Source organism: Callorhinus ursinus, unplaced genomic scaffold (assembly GCF_003265705.2).
Source record: "Callorhinus ursinus isolate GAN/ISIS: 27379988/994484 unplaced genomic scaffold, GSC_fseal_2.0 scaffold4, whole genome shotgun sequence".
NCBI classification, from domain to species: domain Eukaryota; kingdom Metazoa; phylum Chordata; class Mammalia; order Carnivora; family Otariidae; genus Callorhinus; species Callorhinus ursinus.
This window is the reverse complement of record NW_027397066.1, coordinates 5,070,511-5,086,483: the sequence shown is the minus strand read 5'-3', so window position 1 is coordinate 5,086,483 and position 15,973 is coordinate 5,070,511. Positions and strand designations below refer to the sequence as shown.

At 46.4% G+C, this 15,973-nt stretch overlaps 1 protein-coding gene across 1 annotated transcript in view; it reads right to left on the bottom strand.

Annotated features, from left to right (window-relative positions):
• Positions 1-10,106: 10,106 nt before the first annotated feature.
• LOC112835747 (janus kinase and microtubule-interacting protein 1) overlaps positions 10,107-15,973 on the bottom strand; it is a 253,704-nt gene continuing 247,837 nt past the window's right edge. Inside the window, exon 11 of the mRNA XM_073891401.1 lies at positions 10,107-10,373. The gene's annotated coding sequence lies outside the window, so the exon portion shown is untranslated. The remainder of the gene's footprint in view (positions 10,374-15,973) is intronic.

The following is a 15,973-nucleotide window of genomic DNA, read 5'->3' as shown; positions in this document are numbered from 1 at the left end:
ACCTGGCTGTATTTACTATCTTTCAATGCTGGAATAAACTGCCCATTGGGCAGATGAGGAAACAAGAGAGGAGCAGTGAAACAGATGCCTAGTGCCTCATATCTTATTGCTGCTCAGCCAGGCCTGGAACTCGGTGGGCATTTAGCAGGTCCCTGTCCTGTGCTGGGAATATCACGATGAATATTTATACAGCTCCTTCCTTCAAGAAGCATATATTATAGTAGGGGAGAGAGTACTGGCCATAAAGAACATAAGGACCCCCCCACTCTCTCTTCTAGCCATCCCATCCCCCATCCTGACCTCCTCCTTTGTCTCTGAGCACCCTGCACAGATTTCTGTCACAAATAATCCACTTGAGGTCTGGAGGACTCTAGGCTTCATTGCAAGTGTTTTCAATGAAAACTTCTATCTGTCCTGGGAAATACCATTTCGAGGATATCCCAAGCCAGGAAACTTCATACTGAAGCCCACCTAGACTTCTAAAGCTCCACAAATATTCACAACAACTAAACCCATAGGAATAGCAGAGAATCCAAGAATCTGAGTTAGACAGAACTTTTGAGGTCAATCCTCTATGCCTGAACCTGCTCTCAACATTTTGAGAAGCTTGGCTCCCCTGCTTTGCTTAAATACCACTGGTGATAGAGATCCCACTGCTTTCCAAGAAAACCCTTTCTGCTGCAAGAAAGGGCTAGGCAGTTGTCAAGACTAGGAGGGAGTTAGTGCAAGGAAGAAGGAGGGAAAGAGTTGCCTTTGTGCAGAAGCAAGAAAAGAAAAGTATAATTCCCATTTACGGAGAGTTTACTACACGCCAAGGACCATTGTGGGCACTGTACATATAGTAACTCTTGCAAGCCTCACAGCAACCTTTGGCATAGGTACTATTTTAGCCTCATTCTACAGATGAGAAAACTAAGGCTCAGAGAGATAAGTGGCTTGCCTAGGGTCACAGCTGGTAAGTAATGCTGCTTAGGATTTAAACACAGCCGTCTGGTCCCAGAGTCTGCATCTTAATCGGTGCTCTTTACCCTTCTCAAGAAGTGTGGCTGAAGGAGTCCCTTTGGGAGAGGGGAGATAAAGGAAAAGGCCTGGGATAGTCAGAAGAGTCTGGATTTTTGAGGTAGACTCCTGTCCTCCCTGCAGCCTGGGGCAACTAATCATTCAGCCTCCATCCAGCATACATTTGGGTATCCCCTGTATGTCAGAGACTTTATGTTACTCCTCAGGACTCCTCTGGACTCCTCTGTTTCCCTAAAGACAAGGAAGGGGGTCTGGCTTTTATGGAGTGTCTACCAAATGTATGTAAGGGTCTTTGCACACACTATTCATCTCTACACACCGCAATCTGCTTTACCTGTCACTTTATACGCCACCGGCTCTCTCAGCAGACCCACATGGCAGACAACACCATCTCCATATTCAGGCTCCAGGGCTGAGGGGTACATACCTTAAACTCACAGCCCCAGTTTTCTGCCAGGAGGTGCTAGGGTTCAGCGTGGGCTTGTCTGAGTGCCTACAACATCTCCTCCTTCAAGGGCAATAACCCAAGTGTAGCAAAGAAAGGGAAACCAGAAACAAAGCTGGGGGCTTAAGTTAGGAAATGTACCTGCCAGCCTGCAGGGAAGCCAAGGGAGCAGCATCTGGCTGAGGCCAGCAGAAGAAAGCCCAGGAAAGCTGAGCAAACTGCATTCGGGCCAGAGGATGGCTGTGACCTTCCCCACACTGTCCTCTGATTGCTCTCAGTCCTCCAGGGAAGGAGTGCTCACAAGTGAATTAAACCATGACATCTGGTGAAGGACAAGCCAGGAGCCCATCCTGTCAGGCCAGGAAGACTTCCGGCACGGTGGCAGAGAAGAGAGAGGGCCGGGTAACATGGCAGCAGGGAGAGAACAGGAGAGGCCGCTCAGTTCTAATGCATGCTCTCCATCAGGGCCCTCATTGGGCAAAATAACAAACAAAAAGATATTTTAAAAAAAAGCATCAGTTGTACAAAGAATGCTTTCCAAAAGATGAGGGAAAGGGAATTGTAGTTTACTGTCAGGTGTGAATCTGCAAGGTGGGTAATGGATTATTGCCGTCATTTTGTGTCTAAGAAACAAGGTTCCAAGAAGTTAAGCATGCTGCCTAAAGTTATGTGGCCAGCAAGTGGCAGAGAAACAGTTCAGCTTCAGGCCCGTTTGATTCTGAAATGTATGCTTTTCCCTGGCAGCCTCCAAAGCAGTGCATAGGGGATGTGGTAGGCAGAATAATAGCCCCTTTCCCAAAGATGCCCACCTCCTAATCCCTAGGACCTGTGTATTTGTCACCTTACCTGGCAAAAGGGAAAGAGAATTTGCAGATGTGGCAAAGTCTGGGATCTTGAGAAGGGGAGATTATCCTGGATTATCCAGTTTGGCCTAAAGTAATCACAAGCATCATTATAAGTGAAAGAGGGACACAGGAGGATCAGAGTCAGAGAAGATGTGACAGCAGAAGCAGGTGTCAGAGTCAGAGAGAGAGTCGAAGATGCTACGCTGTTGACTTTCAAGATGGAGGAAGAGAGCATACGCCAAAGAACACAGGCAGCGTCTAGGAGCTGGAAAAGGCAAGGAAGCAAATTCTCCCCAGGGCCTCCCAAAGGAACACAGCCCTGCCGAGACCTTGATTTTAGCCCCATGAGACCCAATGCAGATTTCTAACCTCCAGAGCTGTAAGATAATAAACCTGTTGAGCCTCTAGCTTAGTGGTAACTTGTTACAGCAACGACAGTAAAACTAAAACATGCATTTAAAGGGCCATAAAGGAAGTCACTTCGTTATTTGTGCAAAGGGGATTTGACTTCTGAGAAGGTCACTACTCCCCACCAAAAATCAAGACTCTTGGATTCATGTCCTTTTCATATGGTGTCAAAGTCTACAACTTTTTGTAATGAACCATCAGTAAGTTAGACATTCAAAAGGGAAAAAAAACCTTTAATTGTGAAAAAGCATACATTTTAATGTACAAAATTACACAAATTATACATTTAATGAACATAGAAAAATACATCTTGGTAACAAGAGAAAATGCCAGCCTAGTTTACACAAGATTGAGCAAGCATTACAAATCTTGAAAACCCAGAAGGGAGTTTTGAGCCTTTTTCACAACTGATCAGGAATCCAATGAGCATCTCCAGGGACTGAGCACTCTGCTCATTCACTGAAGGCTGGAGCTGGGGGACAGCCACTGCCCATGGACCCAAGGGAGGGTCCTGCTGAAGAGCATCCAAAAGGAAGGGGGCTCCACTCCTGTTGCCAGATATCACTCCCATGTGAACCCATGCTTCTGAGGGGAGGGGCAGAACTCTGCCAAAATTCTGGCCCTTGTGTTTATTAATGGCCGTGTATAATATAAAATTCCTTTAATGTTCAAGCAATGGCAAAGTGGAGAGGTATTATACATTTGGGACCCAATGGGAAAGTATGCAATTTCCAAACCACCGTCTGTGCTTCAAGGCTTTCGCATGATACCCTCCCAGGAGTCAACCCAAAAGACTGAGGGGACCGGGGGCGTTCTGCCAAAATGAATTCATAAGCCTTGTTCATCATCTTTGCCAGTGACACCCAGGTCCCTTCCCTACCTCATTATCAAAAGTTGGTTGTGCAAATCTGAACTTTGGGAGAACAATGGAATCACCGAACTCAGATAGGTAACACAAGCCCAACCATTGCACTGAAATGCATCAGGGCATTTTCAAAGAGGAGAGGAAATGTTCCCAACATCTACAGAGCACTAACATGTGCAGATGCTTTAGAAGACACGTGCTGTCTCATCAAGGTTCACACCTTCCCTGCTGTTTCCATGGAAGACTTTGGGATTTAGAGAGGTAAGTACACCGTCCAAACTTGCACAACCAGTTGGTGGCAGAGTGACAGTTCAAGCCGGGTGTGTCTGGCCCATAACTCCTTCTTTGATCTCTGTTAGAGGCAAACCTGTCTTCACCCCAGTGAAAAGTCTAAGTTAATAGTTCTAACATCACTGCATACATATTTGTCCCCGCATCCCTTTCGATGTCATATTCACAAGCACTGTATTATATTACTTTACCTTAAACAAGAAAATATTGATACAGAGTTGATATCAAGTTGTCAGGCATTTTTAACAATCCCATTCATTTGTCTTTCTCTTCCTTTGTTCTGCCATCATATAAAGGTATCATCAATCCACCTTTGGACATAGCCTGATGATACTTTTCAAAGACAAATATATATATATATGGTGTTAGAGCAAAACTTACTTTGATTGTATCGATTCTCCTGTTAGTCTTTCCGTGATTCTATGTAATACATTTGTGCTGAGGATGCAGAAGTCAGATTTGGATGGGAGCTATGCTTGCTGAAACTAAAGTAGGATTTAGGGAAAAGCAAATGGGATAAAGAAAACCCAATCCTTCCATCCTAAGCCTACCAAATTCTTAAAAACAGGTTCTGGTCCAAGACACACACAATCTTTTTCTAGAAATTCTTCTAAAATAGGGAAGAGGACTAAATACATGACCAACTCCCAGGGGTCTTCTTTTTCCACCTTAAGGCATCAAGAATTCCCAAAGAATTTATTTCAAAGCCAGGTAGGAACACAGTTGGTCATGGGCACAAATGCTGAACAGAAATCAGCTTCTATTACTTACACAACTGATAAATCTATATATAGTGGTGGATTTGGAATATCTATTTCTGGAAGATTTTAGGATGCAAGCAATTATACACACGAGGCTCATTTTCGGTGCCTATTACATCACCCAACTGCGTTATCTGAGCTTCCATGTAAGTGTGCTGTGATCAGACACCAAGAGCTCAGCACTAGGTTCTGCCTCAGTGGAGCTGAGTGCTACAGCGCCATGCATTTCGTTTTCAAAAGAATCATTAGCTGCTTAAAAGGGCCTCTGAAGGTGAAGTTACAAAGCCAACTCATGATCAAAAATATCCGAAAGATGAGAAGCTTCCTCCCATCACCTCTGAGTACACTATTCTTTCCTAGCAAGGAGCAAAAATAAATAAAAGTCGAACACAGAAGACAGCTCCAGGGGCATCTTGGAGTTTAATTAACACAGGGGCAATGGGTGAACTGAAAGGAATGGTCTGATACTTTTCCCCCTGGCAACCCATTAGAATCACTAGGGGCCTTTTTAAAAGATCCCTGCCTGGGCCCCACCCAAGACAGGCTGATTTCATGACCTGGAGAGGGGCCTGTGCATTGAGTTTTTAAAGAGCTCTGCAGGTGAGTCTAACAGGCAGTGATAAAGAATTATCAACTACGTAGTGCAATCTTTATAGCCTACAAACAGCCCCGGGGGCGGGGAGGGGCAGTGCCAGAGCTCCTGTTACAGCCTCCCCTCCCATCCTCCCTGCTCCCAGCCCAGAGCCTTTTCTACTGCAAGGCACTATCTGCATAGAGAAAGAAAGGTTGAATATCTAAAATATGTCACAAATGTCTAGCACCCTATTCTCAGAAGTTGACAGTGCTCAAAAAGCTTCACATTCCAGTCCTGGAATTTCACCCTGGAATTAAACAAGAATTGTGAATCTCTTAAAAGCAGCTCACCAGCCTCAAGGTTTAAAAAACAACAACAAAAAAAAGCCCTTCTCAAGTTTATAAAGTTTACTCAGTAAATCGCTGAGTAACAGAAATAGAAGAAAGGAACTCATCTTTTAAAGGATTTGGCTTCCTTGTTCTCTGCAATGAGGGGTCACTAACTCACGCAGTACTCTCCTTGCAAAGCAGCTCATAAACTTTTGATCAGCTCTGCTGCTTGATTTTCACACTGGGAAACTAGGTTAGGGAACTGTGGAGGGAGGGACTTAAACCACAATCATCTCAGCATGACCAAGAAGTTAGGTGAGCTTTCCTGACATCTCGGATTCAACACTTCCCCAGGGAGAAACATGGGCATGGACTCTACACAAAAGGAAAGAATTCTTTGACCTAATACATGTTGCTAAGTGATGCCATATGGATTGTAAGCCATTAGGAAAAGAATTGCATTAGACCCACATCTAGAAAATTCCGAATCAGAAAAGCGTGCTTCATAGCGTGGTTGGAGAATCTTCCATGAAGATGTCAGAACCAAATTCAGTCACATCAGCAATCAAGTGACTGTGACCATGGGTATGTCACTTAACCCCTTTGGGCTCCTCTGGGCTCCAGTTTCTTCACCTCACCTGTAAAATGGGGAACACCAATAGTATTTATACCAAAGTAAGTCTCCAGTTCCCACAATGGATGCTTCCGGATGTAATTACCGTGCCACTGGTCTACTTGGGAAGGGGAGTAGCATGCTGAGCACACAGGTAACAGTGCAGGCTATGTTGGTCTGCAGAGACGCTGCGCATCTCCACGGCTGCCACACCTCTGGTGAACCTATTTTAAGAACACTGCCTAGCAGTTTGTGGGGGAACGTTGCCATGCCAACTCCCTGGCTGTTGCTAATCATAATCTATGAATGCACAGTACAACCATCTGACAAGCAATGCTTTTCTTCCTTAGCCTGGGGACCTTTTTCCAAGTAGTCATAAGACAGACCACCTTGTTCATAAGGGCACACAGTAGATGCATAATAGACACGCATCGAATTAAGGACACGATGAAGCATATGCACAACACTGAAGTCTGCAGAGTGCTTTCCCACCTCATTGTTTACCTGTTCGTGCTCACAGCAGGTGCTGAGGCAGGTATTTTATTAGCCCATTGGACAGGTAAGTAAACTGGGGTGGAGAAGAGCCTTTCCCATGGTCTTGGAGCTAAGAAATTGCAGAACCTGGATTCCAGCCCAGTAATTCTGGTTTAAGCCCTCATCTCCTTCTCCTATACCAGGTGGTCTCTCTCAACTCTCGAGCATATGAAAGTCAAATCCTTATATTTATGGAGAGCTTAAGAGTTTACAAAGTTCTTTTTCTGGTCACATTTCCATTTCACTCAAAGCCTAAAGGTAAAGAGGCAGGGCTTTGCCAGGCTCCACACCTGGCCTCTATGGATCTCCTGCGGGCAGTGGGATGGACTGCTCCCCCAGGGGTGCCTCACTGGTCCCAAAGTGGCTCAGAGACTTCCCTTGGGGAGTCTGGAAAGGACAGATGCAATGAAGCAACACAAGTGGGCAGAAAGACCAGTGGTGGGTGATCAAGGGCACAGGACAAGCATGCCATTTGGGGCTGCCAGAGGAGCAGGCAGGGCCCAGATAAGGAGGTGGCCCACAGCCAGCAACAGAGATGAGCCTTGAAGGTGAAGCCTGGGTCCCACATAAAGCCAGCTCAAAAGAGGCACTTACTGAGCATTTATCCATCAATTGACCCATTGACTGATATGAACTGACCCCAAAGAGCAGGGATTTGGTCTGTTTTGTCCTCTCCTATAACCCCAGGAGGGCCTGTAGAGGTGCTTGGCATTTAGTGGTGCTCAGTAAATGTTTGCCGGTTGGATGGATGAATGAATCCCAGTGAATGACAAACCTCAACCCCAAGAACATGTGAGCCATGAAGCACTCCAGTGGGAGGCTAGAAACCACATTTTTCCTCTTCTTCTTCATCTTTGTCTTTGTCTCCCCCTCCTCCCCAACCACCCCTTCTTCTAACATTCATTTGGAAAACATGCCATCCTTTTAACCTCAGAGGCAGACTTCTGCTTGGGAAGGGGAGGAGAGGAATGAAATTTTGTTGAGCATCTAGTATGTGCCAGGCAACTGATGCTCATTATTTCCCCTTGTGTTAGCAAGAACAGTGATTGTGGAGTGGAGTCTGCAGCTCAGGGAAGCAGCTGACCTGCTCGGGCTCCAGCAGGTAAAAAGGCAGAGGGTGGGCTTTGAAATCAGGTTGGCAGACTGCAGCCAGACTGTCCCCACAACATCAGGACATCCGGTCTCTTGCTGGATTGTGCTCTGCTGCCAAGGGGGATCTGGAGCCCTCCAATGTAGCCCTCTCTTGTTACAAAGTAACATGTGTGATGCACCTGCTGTATGCCTTACCTTACCAAGCCCTCAGAATAATCTGAGGGCCCCGGGACGCTTTACCTTCCCTGTCTTAGTTAGCCCTCAGAATAATCCCATGGGGAGGCACGGTCCCTTTTCCAATTTTGCAGATGAGGAAATGGAACCCCCAAACTCTAGGTTGCCAGACTCGGCTTGTGCTGTTAATAACGTCCCTCCATGTTCCAGTCGCCACCCACCTTCTTCCATCTTGACAATAATTCTACACAGCCGCTGGAGAAGGTATCGCATCTCCCATTTTCTTCCAAAGGAGGAAACAGATTCAGACAGGTGAAGGTCACTGGGGCAGGCAAGCAGCAGAGCTGGAACTTGAACTCAGTGCAGGCCTTTCCCAGACGACAGCAAGTCACTCACAATCCCACCTGTGAGATCACGGGCCCAGGTCGTGGTGCCTCTTGGTCTCTATTTTCAGCCATCCCCTGAGAGTGCTGGGCAGACGGGGCAGCTTAGGTGGTCAGTGGGAGAGACCATAGGAGGGAGTGGGTACCTGAAGCCCATCAGGCTGGGTGTGCCTGTCAGCCGGGGAAGGAGTGTGCTGGCCTCATTCATCTCTGAGTATGGCCATGAAGATAGAAGCCTTGAATAGCCAGATCCACTGTTCTTCCAAGGGAAGCCAGAGATTCCGATTTTCATGAGAAATCTTGTTTGCAATTGCCATTTGCTAATTCCAGTATTAACAAATACAACACAGGTATTTGTACCTCCATGTTCAGAGCAGTACTACTCACATTAACCAACAGGTGGAGGCCACCCAAATGTCTGTCAACAGGGAGATGGGCAAACAAAATAAGATCTGTCCATCCCCTGGAACATTATTCAGCCTTCAACAGGAAGGGCATTCTGACACCGGCTACAACATGGATGAACCTTGAGGACATCATGCTGAGTGAAACAAGCCAGTCCCTAAGAGACAAATCTTGTCTGACTCCACTTATATGAAGTTTCCAGAACATTCATATTCATCAAGACAGAAGGTGCAGTGGGGGTCGCCAGGGGCTGAGGGCTGAGGGCTGAGGCAGGGGAGGATAGCGGGCTAGTGTTTCATGGGGACAGAGGTTCGGTTTGGGGAAGATAGCCTCACAGTTCTGCGATTTCCAGGGAAGTGTTTGCAGAGGGAGCAAACCCCTCAGTCGGCACACAGTGGCTAGGCCATAATGCTCTTTAATTAACCTGCTGGCAAAATGAGCTGAGTGGCACTGCAGTGCTTTGAGCAATTTGGGGTGCTGTGGCTATTTGCAGGGATAATCCACAGATATTGTTGCCTGAAGTGACATATGGTTAGGTTAGAAGAATGCTTTACTTACTCAGGAAGCAAGAAGACTGGGTATGGGGTCTTCCAGCCAGACAGAGCTTGCAACAGAGTCGGGCCCCAGCAAATGCTTGCTGCAGCGGGAGCAGTCTCCTCTCTGATGGGGGACACATGTAGGGAGGGGCGACAGACTCATCCACTGTCAGGCTGGGAGGTTACTGGAAGGCAGGTGGCTGCACCCATTTTACAGATCAGGAACGGAGGCCTCAAAGTCACCAGCTGGTTAGAGGCAGAGCCCGATCTCTGGGTTCCCTAATGGAGTCCTTTCCCCATAGACTAGGGGTGCTTGGCCTTAGGGAGTTCCAGTGTCATTTCTTTTGAGAATCTAATGAAATCCATGGCCCTTCTTCCTAGGGAAGTGCTCACAGGCATACAATTTTTCACACAGGTTAGGACCTCCACCTTAGCCCAGGCTTCTGCAGGAGCTCTTTAATATTGAGATGACTACTAAGGTTTATTTTTTAAACTCTTCTATTGCCATGGAACCACATCACCCATCTTGGGCAGCAGCGATATGGAATTGTACGTGTAATGCACAGCTATGGCAGACCGTGCTCCTGAGCAACCACCAGTGACATGAATGGGAGAAGACAGGATCACATTCACAGACAACAATGATCCCTGACATATGGGAAGCATCTTGCAGTGTTCAGAACACGTTCATAACCATTAGATCATTTGGTCATCAGAAAAAAACTGTCAAGTAGGTGGTAAGACCCTCAAACAGATAAAGAAATGGAAGTTCATAGAAACCTGTGCAAGGTGACACAGCTTAGGATTGGCAAAGCCAGGCAAGACCTTGGGACGCCAGACCCCAAGTTCCTTCCACCACCCCGTGCCGATATGTACGGGCTTCTGACAGTCAAGAGCCATCCTTTGGTCCCCTGGTTGGTATTATACAAAAAGGGATATTCCCATGAATGACTTGGAATAGGAAGACAGGCCTTTGGCTTGTAACTCAGCTCCCTGGAAGGGACCACAAATCCTGGGGCCGCCACTGCTCTGTTGGTCAGTTGGGGGGATATAAATATTTCCCAGCTTGATGAGTCTGCCTCTGTACTGTCTTCTTTCCTGCAATAACAAAAGCAGGGAGATGAGTTCTTAAAGGGGACATACCAGCCAGTGTGGCACCTACATGAAGCCGTCTGAATGCACAAGCCTTAAAGATGCGGGAAGGCCCATTTTCCTCTCTAAATATGGTGGGCTTAAATCATGATATCTATATGTAATTCACCAGCTGCTCTCTCAAGAAAAGAATCTTCGCTTGGAATAGACAATGGCCTCTTTATTTGTGGTGGTTTTCAATTCTGAAATAACATAGAAGCATTCATGTGTATTTGTTCAGAGAGGGTTTCTAGCCTTCGAGATTCCCAAAGGGGCCAATGGTCAAAAGAAGGTTAGGAACTGATCCAAAGGAGGGAGAGATTGAGGTTCTTGAGGCTGTCTTCATTCAGCTGCTCAACATTGGTCACCTGCTATATGTCAGGCTCAGTGCTAGGCACTGAGGTTACATGGCTTGCCCCTGTGAGGTTACAGTGTGGTTGAGGAGACAGAGGGCAATCCAGGAAACACAAAAGGGCAGAAGTGAAGCAGGAAGGCCGAGTGAGACAACTGCAGGGGGCCAGGAGGTAACAGTCAAGGTGGGAAGAGCAGGAGTGGGGGGGGGGGACTTACCTGGCAGAGAAGGGAACAGCCTGTGCAAAGGTCCTGTAGAGAGGGAGAGGGAGCACAAGAAGCCAATGTGGAGAGAGCAGAGAAGAGGGGACAGCATGGTGGGGGATGAGGCTGGAAAGGTCTGCAGTGTGGCAGATGCTGGGATGGAGGGAATTTGGGGAGTTCCAGTGCAGTGCCGGGACATGGTATGGGCTCAATTAATAAAGGATAAAGGAAGGAAGGAAATGAAGGAGGCAGAGGAGAAAGACTGCCTGGAGACAGTGGTAATTGAATGGAGTCTTAGAGATACACAAGAGTTCTCTGGGCAGAGGAAACAGCTTGGGCAGAACGCTAGAGGTGCAAGAGAACACGGGTCAGCAAGGCACATCAGCTTGCCAAGAGGAGGCTGCGTTGCCCAGACAGGGGGTAATCTAGGAAACAAAGGGTGCTGCCAGTCAATAAATGCATTTGAGCAACCTGAAGTTCTGCAGAAGGGGACCCCAGAAACTGCAAAGCCCTATCAGAGAGCAGCACCACTTTGCAGTTCCACAATTACCCCATAATTGATTTCACTGAGGTGGGTTTTGGACCAATGCCCACAGTGTCCAGAGATGGATAAGGGTGGGTCAAGCACAGGTCACAGCCACATTCATGATATAACATTGGTGAGGATGCCAACCACAGCGTCCCCTGTGCGCTCCCCAGTATTGGAGCAAATAAACTCAGCTCTCACCCACTTAGGTGATCTGTTTGTGCAGGTGTTTTCTGTCTGATTTTCAAAATGGATTTGCATATATCTTATAAGCTGCTTTAAATCTTTTCATTTGAAGAAAATAAGACAAAAAATAATTCCAATTCCAATCCTCAAAGCTTATAGGACCTTTGGCACCCAAACTTCACTGTACATCAGAATCACTTGGAGAACTTTATAGGAATTCAGATTCCTGGGCTCAATGCCAGACTTAGGGAATCAGTATCCAGGAGGCAACCTCAGAAATCTGTTTCCAATGAGTTCCATGCTTATGCATTGAGCTGGGTGATTTTTATGCATTGAGCTCATGCATTAAATACCAAGCATCTGGGGACTGCTGCATTGAGTGATACTTCTGTGTGAGTCTTTCAGTGTAAAGTCTTCTTTATCGGAATCAGGTGAGTGATACCAAACATAAGAAATTCGCCTCCTGCCTACATCAAGCATGAGGTTGAGTGCCCAAATCCTCGCATTGATCTTGCATTCATCAAGAAATTAATATAACAACTCTTCTAGGATTAATAAACACCCTAGGCTCATCTCCATAACTCATGTGGGTGACTCATAAATAATTATTGATAAAGTTACATTTAAAACATTATAACAATACAAAGATACTCAACTCCTGAGACACGGCCAGCAGATACAATAAAGAGGAGAAATCACTGTGGGGGATCACATGTAACAGGGACTCTAAAAAGGACTTTTTTTTTAAGAACTTTAAAATAAGAATGTTTACAATATTCACAAATATATTCTATGAATAAAAGAGTAACTGATATAAGACCTCAACAGGCAGGTTAAGCACTAGACTAGATATAGATGAAGAAAGATTTTGTGAACTGAAAGACAGATCTGAAGAAATCACCCAGGATTCAGCACAGAGGGATAAAGAGGGGAAAGGACAGGAAAGGTTACTCTAGACTGAGTAGTTAGAAATGGCTTTTCTGAGGAAGTGATAATTGAGCTAAGACTAAAATGACAAGAAACATCCAGCCATGAAAAGAAATGTGAGTCAGGTGTCCTGGGCGGAAGGTCCAGGCATGCAAAAGGCTTAAGGTGGGAACACACTTGGCAGGACCAGGTTGGCACATTTGAAGAACAGAAAACAGGTCACTGTGGCTCCTCTATGTGAGAAGCCACCATGGGGAGGAGGAGAGTGTGATCCTGTGAATCCTTGCCGAGTCAGTCAGTGGACTTCTGCTCAGAAAGTGGTGGTTAGCAGGAGGCATGTTTCAGCCAAAGGTAAAGAACTTCCTAACAATCAGAGTTAAACATTCACTCACTCACTAAGCTCACTCACACATTCATTCATTCACAAACTCACTCACTCATTCACTCACTCATTCATTCATGAACTCATTCGCTCACTCAGTCACTCATTCATTCATTAATTCATTCACTCACTCATTCACTTACTCACTCATTCATTTTTCATTCATCACTCATTTACTCATTATCAAGTACCTCCTATATGCCAGACATATGGGGGGATATTGGGAATATTGAACAGGACTCTTGCATTTGGAGGAATATTTAACCAGTGGACTGTAATGTCCCTTCCTACCATGTGACTCGATGTTTCTACATAACCACGGCCGGCGTTCACAAGCCCCAGGGACTTGGAGAGGTCTAAGCTCCAGCCTCCCTTCCTGGCCCAATGGGGGAAGCAAATGTATGAGCAGATAACAGTGGAGATCCCAGGCAGGGAGATAACCACATGATGTGGAGGAGGGAAGCCCTTGGGTATCAGAAAATGAGGGCAAAATTGGGGACACTAATCCATGCCCTACTTAGTTTCAGACCTTTGTGAAGACAAGATCTCCTCTATGAGAGAAGGTGCTCTGACAGGAGGGGCCCACACAGATGTCACTGTCCTTGACATCATTCACTTAACCTCCAAGGTCAAGCAGCCTTCTGTGGGGATGCAGAAGGGAGATGAGAAGGTCATACTTGGGGACCACTTCATCATCGCCCTTGCTCTCACTCTGATGTGTAAATCAAAGCAGTGCTGACCTGACCTACTTCATAGACTAAAAATGCCCAGAAAGTACAGAACTGGTATTCTCTGCTCCGTTTCCTCCTTCCTCTGCACTGCCATAGTCCCAGCCAGACCACCACCATCTATGACCTGGACCCCCAGGACAGCTTCCTAACCAGGCTCCCGGCTTCCAGGGGGTACCCAGCCCAATCCACACAGCAGCCAGAATTACTGGAAAGCTGAGTGGATCACTCCCTTGTCTCCACCCCTTGTCTTTCTCTGCTCTTAGACTAAAGCCAAGGTCCTTAGCAAGACTCCCAGGACCCTGTTAATGTGTGGCCCTGCCCACTTCTCCTTATCTCATCACTTGAAATTCAAGCCCTTCCATCTCACACAGCGGCTACATGAACTTGCACACTGAGCGTGCTTGCCATGGTCACATAGCAGTGCCAGGTGTCTAGGGGTGGAATGAACAAATCGGTGCTTGATGGCAAGTGCTCCTGGCACTGAGGAACACATTCAGTGGGTTTTCTCTTCATTTTTATTCTCTTCTTGGTCTTTGGGGGTTATGACCTTCTTTCTATCAACACTATCAGGAGCAGTTCCCGAGCCAGAAATAGTTTCCATTTTCATGTGTCCCTCTTCTAAACATGAAGTCCAGCTCAGTCAGTAAAGCAGGTGCTTGGCTCCCTATGTGCTGGACACTGGGCTGAGTGCTAAGGATTTGCACCAACGCAAGGCTTATGCTGTCAGGAGCTTGCAGGACAGAACAGAAGGACCAGCAGTCTCCATGGGGCCATCAGCTCCTACCCAAGTAGGAGAACTTGGGTAAATGCGGGTGAGGAGGGTTACATGGGAGCACCTATCCTGAGACACCTAGTGCTCCAAGTGGGAGGATGAGCATGTACAGAATCTGATAATCCAAGAATTATAGGGACAGCATCCTGGACCACACCTGCTATGTGTCAGTCACTGTCCTGACCCCTTGACAGGTTCGGTCACACTGAATCCTCATGACTCCCCATGATGCGTGTTTATCATTTCCACTGCTTACAAAGGAGGACGTAGAAGCTTAGCAAGAAATTTCCCCAAGGTCCCACAGCCAGTGAGTGGTGCAGCTGGGACTTTTAAAGGATACCCATCAGACGCCAGGACCCACAGAAAAATGCATCTGAAAACGGCCCCAAGCAAGAGGAGAAACAGCCTCTGAATGGGGATGCTGACAAAGGAGAGATTAAACCTGGGATCAACTTAAGGTGATTCTCTTTGAATGCAACCCGGTTCCAACATATTTCCTCAGGGAATATTCGGCATTTTCTTGCAGGTAAAGGGAATCAAATGCAAAATTCATGATTGTGTGTGTATGAGCGTGTTTCAAACAAAAGCCTTCAAAATCTGATCATCTATTCAATGGGTTCCAGCTGGCCACTAATTTTTATATTTTAAATGATGTCTTTTTGTGATCCACATTATGCTATAAACAGGTTTGGTGTGAATCACGGTGTTTTAATTAGAATATTAGTTATTCCAAAGAAGTCATCTAAAATAAGTCCTCATAGAATTAGTTGAGAAAACAGATCCCCAGAGAGAAAGTGCCCCCCCAGTAATCAGCCAGCTTGATAATGGTGGCACTTGGAATAGTTCCCCAGTCCTCCAACCAATGCTCACTCAGCCTCTCTCCTGCCAGCATTCAAGAACCCAGCTTCTTCCAGAGCTGGGCAGGAAGCTATTTTGGTGTTCAGGTGAAATAGGGATGAAATCTCTGCCCTCAAGCTGCTCACAGTTGGGGGCAGGGGTGACTCCTTCATGAACTTGAAAGTGGTACCATGTCCCTATTTCTATCACAGATGTTTCACCAGAGCTGATGGCTTCCTTCCCCCTCTATGCCTTCTGAACATGTAGGCTTTTCTGCCAGGAACGGTGGGATAAGATATTCCTTATTATAAATCACAATATCACAAAAATTCCTCCATGAGGAGAATTAAAATAAGACTTGCTAGAAGTTCATGGAGCCACTGAAGGAGTGTCCAGAGAACAACCATGGTTGTTCTGGTGCGAGCTGGTAAATGTTAATAACTGGGGCTCGGGATGGGGTGGGGAGGAAGACCTGATTTTTTGGCATTTGCCAATTTCTGTGGTATAAATATCCCAACCATGGCTGATGTCACTGAAGAGTTGGTAAGCGATGCTCATGATCAGCTCTCATGAGCCAGAAGGAAACATCTCCAGCTCCCGTGTTGTGTGTGTGTGTGTGTGTGTGTGTGTGTGTGTGTGTGTGTGTGTGTG